Genomic DNA, 7,014 nt, shown 5'->3' on the forward strand with positions numbered 1-7,014 from the left:
ATTTAAGGGGCCTCTGATTTTCCCTTTACTTTTATGAGATGCAGCTCCTATCCTAGCACAACCTGGAAGCACAGGTCATTTCTGCCCACATTGCAAAATGTTGTCATATTTTAACTGTTATGCCTTGTTTTCACAAGGAAAAAGGGTATGTTCTGACCATCTTTTAGTTAACAAATGGTAACTAATAAGAAGTAAAATGCTAGTGAAGACCCAGTGTGGTTTGAAGATGGGTTAGCAAATCATGGTTAAAAGCTAGACTCCCCCATAGTTTTTCCCTTGATAGACTAACACTTGTGAAAACTACAAATTGCTGTGTCTTCACTAGGATTTTACCATATGTTAATTATCATATGTTTAGCTAATATAAGAACTGCCATACTCGGTCAGACCAAAGGTCCATCTAGCTCAGTATCCTGTCTTCCAAGAGTGGCCAACGCCAGCTGCTTCAGAAGGAATGAACAGAACAGGTAGTCATCAAGTGATCCATCCCCTATCACCCATTCCCAGCTTCTGGCAAACAGAGACAAAGGACACTTCAGAGCATGGTTTTGCATCCCTGCCAATCCTGGCTAATAGGCATTGATGGACCTATCCTCCATGAATTTATCTAGTTCTTTTTTGAACCCTGTTATAGTCTTGGCCTTCACAACATCCTCTGGCAAAGAGTTTCACAGGTTGGCTGTGTGTTGTGTGAAGAAATACTTCCTTCTGTATGTTTTAAACCTTCAACCTATTAATTTCATTTGGTGACCCCTAGTTCTTGTGTTATGAGAAGTAGTAAACAATACTTCCTTATTTACTTTCTCCACACTAGTCATGATTTTGTAGACCTCTATCATATCCCACTTTTGTCGTCTCTTTTCCAAGCTGAAAAGTCCCAGTCTTATTAATCTCTCCTCATATGGAAGCTGTTCCATACCCCAACCATTTTTTGTTGCCCTTTTCTGAACCTTTTCCAATTCCAATGTATCTTTTTTGAGATGGGGCAACCACATCTGCAGCCAGTATTCAAGATGTGGGTGTACCATGGATTTATATAGATCAGGCGTGGCCAAACTGTGGCTCGTGAGCTGCATGTGGCTCTTTTATAGTTAAAGTGCAGCTCCTGGAGCCCCCTATGCACACACACACCCCATTCTCCGCCTACAAGACTGAGCGTGGGGAGCTTGGGGCTTCTGCCCTGTGATGGGGTGGTGGGACTAGGGGCTTTTGCCCGGCAGAGTGGTGGAACAAGGGGCTTCTGCACTGCCGAAAAGGGGGTCTAAGGGCTTTAGCCCAGCGGGGGCGAGGGATATGAGGCAGAAGCCCCGCACCCCAGCAGGTGCCGCCCTACTGGGCAGGTTGTGCATATCTAGAGGCTCTTGAAAGTCTGAAAATTATTGTATGAGTCTCAGAGGGTTAATAAGTTTGGCTACTCCTGATACAGAGACAATATGATATTTTCTGTCTTATTATCTATCCCTTTCCTAATGATTCCCAACATTCTGTTCACTTTTTTTACTGTTGCACAATGAGTGGATGTTTTCAGAGAACTATCCACAATGACTCCAAGATCTCTTTCTTGAGTGGTAACAGCTAATTTAGTTCCCATCATTTTATATGTAGAGTTGGGATTATCTTGTCCAATGTGCATTACTTTGCATTTATCAACATTGAATTTCATCTGCCATTTTGTTACGCAGTCATACCAGGTAAGAACACACCTTTTTTCCTAGTGTGGACACACCTTAAGAGAGTAACTGTGTTTTAACTGGATCCCTGACACAGAAATAATTGCAGTGTAAATGGGGCCAAATGATTACTCCTGGAGCCTGAGATAAATATATAGCATATGAAAATTGATGACTAACAGGAAATATGATATTTAGAAGTGATGCAGTTTAATAGAGGCAACTTGGAAAATGTGCTAAAGGTCAAATTTAGGCAGAATATTGGGTAATTCTTTCTGACTGAGAGGTTTTATAGGTTGTGGACTAATCTCCCAAGGGAAGGGCTGGAAGCCTTTACACTGGACAAAATGTACTACAGGAATAATTCCTGCATTGTCAGAGCAATGATTAAATGACTTAATAAGTCTTTCCATCTATAACTTTTATATTCCATTATTCTAAGTGTCTTTATAAGCTAAGGATACACAAATAATCTCTGGCAGAATGAACCCCTCCAGAGAAATACTCTACCTAACTAGGGCCCACCTTCAACTATATTAAAAAAATGGGAGTGGTAAGGTTGAGAGGAGCTTCCCATTTCAGGTCCTGATTCTTCACTACATCCAAGCACAGCTTAATATTTTCTAGATGTAAAAACATTAAACAATTTCCTTGTGGGTAAAAGCTTCTTCCTTGCTCCCTCCATTTCTCTTCACGGTCAACTACCCCAATAACACCCACACTTACCCCTCCTGTGGATGTTTTAAAATCTGCAGGAATGATCTCCCCTCCCCTAAATCTGTTTATATGCCAAACTGACTTTAAACTGTTGGCACTTGCTAAAGCAAAGGAAAATTCATAAATAAATATAATAAATAATAATAATAATAATAAACAAAAAAGTGAGGTTGAAAGTGTCCAACTAGTACCCCTATAAAATTACACTCTTAGATCTAATACAGGCCATCTGTCAACTGTAGCAGGAGAGACAGAGCTGCTCATGGTGGCCAAAAAGTCAGTCATGGTGGACAGTGGCTCCCCATCCCTGGAGGTGCTGTCCTGTGAAGTTGTATATGGTTCTATCTTGCCTGCCTTTGTGTCCCACATGCATAGGGGATTTTTGTTGGTGGGGAAGGGGTCCTGGGTTACAATGCTTCAGTATGCTGATGACACTCAGGCCTGTATTTCTCTCTTTTTCTCTTGACTCAGTCAGCACAGTTGAAAGTCTTGCCAAATGTCTGGGTTAGGTCAGGGAATAGAAGAGAGATAGTTAGTGATAGCTCAATCTGATAAGATTGAGGTAATACTGGTAGGTTGGGGGAAGCAAACAGGAGATCAGGGAAGGATTGTATCTACTCTTCTCATTGAGGAGGTGTGTCTGCCACTTGTGGCTAGTACTCTCAGTCTGGAACTATTAGATCCCCAGTGCTGTTAGGCAATCATATAGCACTAGTTTCTAGGAAAGCTTAGTTTCCATCTGAGTCTGGTCAGGAGATTGCTACTGTTTCTTTTGGATGCAGACCTGTTTATCTAACTTTATCATCTCAAGAGTAGATTATTGAAATGCACTTTGCATTGGGCTCCTTCTTGAAATCAACCCAGAAACTTATGTTGATGCAGAATGTGCCCCCACCCCTTTACCCTGAACTGGATATTGGGACCTTTAATTCAGGCATGCAGGATTCAGTGGGTGCTGTGTGCCCATTAACTCCTTCTCCCTCCCCCCCCCCGCCACTAACAGGTGGGTAGAGAGTGAACAAGGAGAAGCAGGGAAAGGGAGAAGTCTTGGGTCTATCTCCCTAAAAAGCCAGCCAGCACAGCTGAGCTGACAGGGGTGTTGTAATTGTTGCTCTATAGGCAAGCAGCAAGTGACTACCTCCTTCCATGGAGCATGGGGAAAGCCAGGATGGAATTGTGCCTCAGAGTGGTTATCTCTGAGTCACAGTGCCTCCCACTCCTACCCTTGGTGTAATGCAGTATACATACCCCTCCTTGCTTAGGGCTATGCCTGAAGCCACCATCTTGGCCTAAAAAGGACAAGACATGGATGATAACAGATTATTCCGTTATTCTGTTACAAAACAAAAATGAAATAGTAGAAACTGTATACTGTAATAATTCTGACTTGTCTGTACTGATGATGGTTCCACCATTTTACACACAATCTATAAGGAAAATATTGCAGGTTGGCAGTGCCACTCATGCAAATGGGTTTGGTTCCATTAATTTATTGGCCATGATAGATTTTCAGACACACAGTTTTATGTCTCCACTTTTCACTTTGTTTTGCATTTTAGCCAGCTGTTGTAAATTAGCTATAAAAATATTTAAGACAGGCAAAAATCCTTCCTAGTAGTTTAAGTTTGATGTGGAATCCACACAGACATGCTCACACACACACTGAAACTGATATGGTTCAACAAAGATTCTGAATTGACTTGAAATGATTTTCTGATGCCATTTCCCCATTTCTTGGCATGCAGCATCACCCAGACGTCTTATTAACTTCCCAGAAATCTGTGAAATGTTGAGTTCCAATGCTTTCCCTCAGGCACAGAAATACGCGAGTGCTTTAACCCTTCCTTACCAGAGCCAAATGAATGCAGCAGGAGATTATTATTATTAAGGATCTGCAACACCATGTGACAGTTAAAATTTCCAAGAGCATTTACTCACATGCTGATTAAGTAGCTTAAAATTAGTCAGAATTTTGATTCCTCCCATTAATGTAACATTAATTTAGACTAATTTACATGGTTTGCCCTAAAAATGACCACAGTGTTTAAGAATCTTATGGCTATTCATTAGTGACTTCAAATGCTGCTTAGTGAATAGGTTATAGAGAACACATTCAAGACAAAAAGGTTCTTTTTCAATAGTGAAAGTGACTATCAAGAGGAATCTAACTGTGTCTCCTGATGAGTTGAATGGGCTAACTAGACATGAACAATGCACAGGTGTGCTTTTACAGATCTATCACTCTTCTGTTGTGAGGCATAGGTACAGGGGCAATGGACAGATCCCTGTTTTGCCCACTCCCATCATCTTTAATTACATGTTATATAGAAGATCCTCTTTTATGCTCCGTCTGTGGAACATACTAATCGCAACATCCCCTACACCAAACTCTTCCAATGTTTAGGAAAGTTTTTTTGAAAAAAGGCAGTTGACCTTCGTTGGGGTCACAGATGCTTTCCAAAATTAACGTTTTGCCTCCAGCTGAACCGTTAATTGACATGATTCTACCATCCTTGTCTATCTGTTTATCTTTTAATTAGAATAGTACGTGCTTGGCAATAATGATTACTACTACTCTTTTGTTTGGCATGACAAGTGAGACCTGTGGGGTGTAGAACCAATTTCCCTTAGTATATTTGCTAAGCTCCTTCTTGAGGCATGTTCACATGTAGAAGACACAGACCCAGACCCTTGGTTTTCACGGCCCAAAGAGTGGTCTTCTTATATTGTTGTTCAGTCCTTTAACATTTATTTTGTATAATTTAATTGTGTTAGATATTATTTATAGAGTGGAAATTACCAACCACCAGATTATTTTGTTTACTGTGTCAAAGATTCTGTGTCAAAGATAGTTTTGATTCTAGTGACTTCAGTGTTTACATGAAGTTGCTGAACATTCGATTTTTTTTTTATTCTATAGTGATTTTTATACATTTTAAAATCATGTACATTATTTGGCTTGTATGCGCCTTTCTCATTCTTTGAAATGAATATTTTCTTGGATCTATTGTTTGAGAGCACATTTTTACTGTAAGAAACCAGCAACAACAGAAGGGGCAGATCTACACTTGGAACTGGGTTTGTGAGTCCCAGTTCACATGGACAAATCATGCTAGCTCTGCTCAAACTAGCTTACTAAAAATAGCAGCGTAGGCAGGTGGCTGCTCAAACTCGCCATCCCGGTACAAAACTTTGCAGGTACATACTCAGGTGGCTAGTCCTATCGGCTGGTATTTTTAGCATGCCAGCTTGAGCAGAGCTAGCGTGGGTACTTCTACACAAGCTGGCAATCACATCCCCAGGTCCAGGTGTAGACACAGCCCATATGTAAGGTATAATCTTTTTAAATTGTGGGATAAGGAGAAATAAAGCTTCCATTTCTGTAAATTATGCCCATATAGAGGCACCCTGCTAAGTCCCTGATCTCACTGAAAAAAGCCATAGTCGTCAAAAATACTGCTACTCATACTTAGCATCTTACGGTTATATATTTAGAAGTTCACTCTTTTTCTGTGAGTGTGTGTGCATATGAGAGAGAGACAGTGAAAAAGAGAGAGCCATTTATTTTGTATGGTCTTCTGAATTAACGGGGGGCGGGGGGGACGGAGGGAAGGAAGTGCTACATATTTCGAAAACTGCCATGTGGGCAGGAGTTAAGTAAGATATATAGGACTGGTCTAAGTGTAAAATTTTGGTTGACATAGCTACTGCATTCAGGGATTTGAAGAATCCACACCCCTGAGTGCTTTAGCTATGTAGACACAGCTAGGTGGCTGGAAGAATGCTTCTGTTGAACTAGCTACCACCAGTAGCGGAGGAGGTAATCCTACAGTACTGGGAAAAACTGTCACTGTAGCCTATGTCTACACTACAGAGCCACATCATCATAACTATGGTGCCATCACTATGTCGGTATAGTGCCTGTAGTGTAGACATGGTAACATGGCCTGAGGCACATAAGAGAATAAAAAGCAGGGATAAAGAATTTTGGAGCAGTTGGAAAACCCAAATGTAACTCTTGATGTCTTCTGAATGTTTTATCCCAAAGCTTCTGAATTATTTTTGAAACATGTGGTGTGTTAGCCATGAGAATGCTCTGCACAATGACTCCAATATGCATTGTTTGGCTGTGGGTTGGCTGCTAGGCATGCCAGCCACCTTCCATTCAGGCCAAACAATTAAATACCCCTTCATTTAGTGATAGCCAAAACAATGGAAAACCATCACCCAGGAACTGGACTGCATGCAACCTGGGCAGTAGCTGGACCATATGGTACAAGAGTTTTACTGGGTGCCTGATAACAAACACAGTGGTGGGAGATTGGGTTGATTGCAGTTGTGTCTGTGTATGTGAGGGACAGGCAGGAGAAAAATACCAGAGAAGCACCCAGAGAAGGAAGCAAAGAAGCCCCACAGACATCCAGGGATGCATCTGTAGTATGACCCTGAGAAAAACCTAAAAGAGAGAGTTTTTTTGGGTAAAGTGCTAGCAGAAAGACTTGGAACTGTGACTAAAAAACTGTCTCTTGGTGTTTGATTCCTCCTGTGTTCAGGAAAACAGGTCCCTATATACATTCTTTGTAAATAAACAGGATCTGAAACAAAACCAAAAATCCCACCTGATCCT

This window comes from Natator depressus, chromosome 4 (genome assembly GCF_965152275.1).
Source record: "Natator depressus isolate rNatDep1 chromosome 4, rNatDep2.hap1, whole genome shotgun sequence".
NCBI lineage: Eukaryota > Metazoa > Chordata > Testudines > Cheloniidae > Natator > Natator depressus.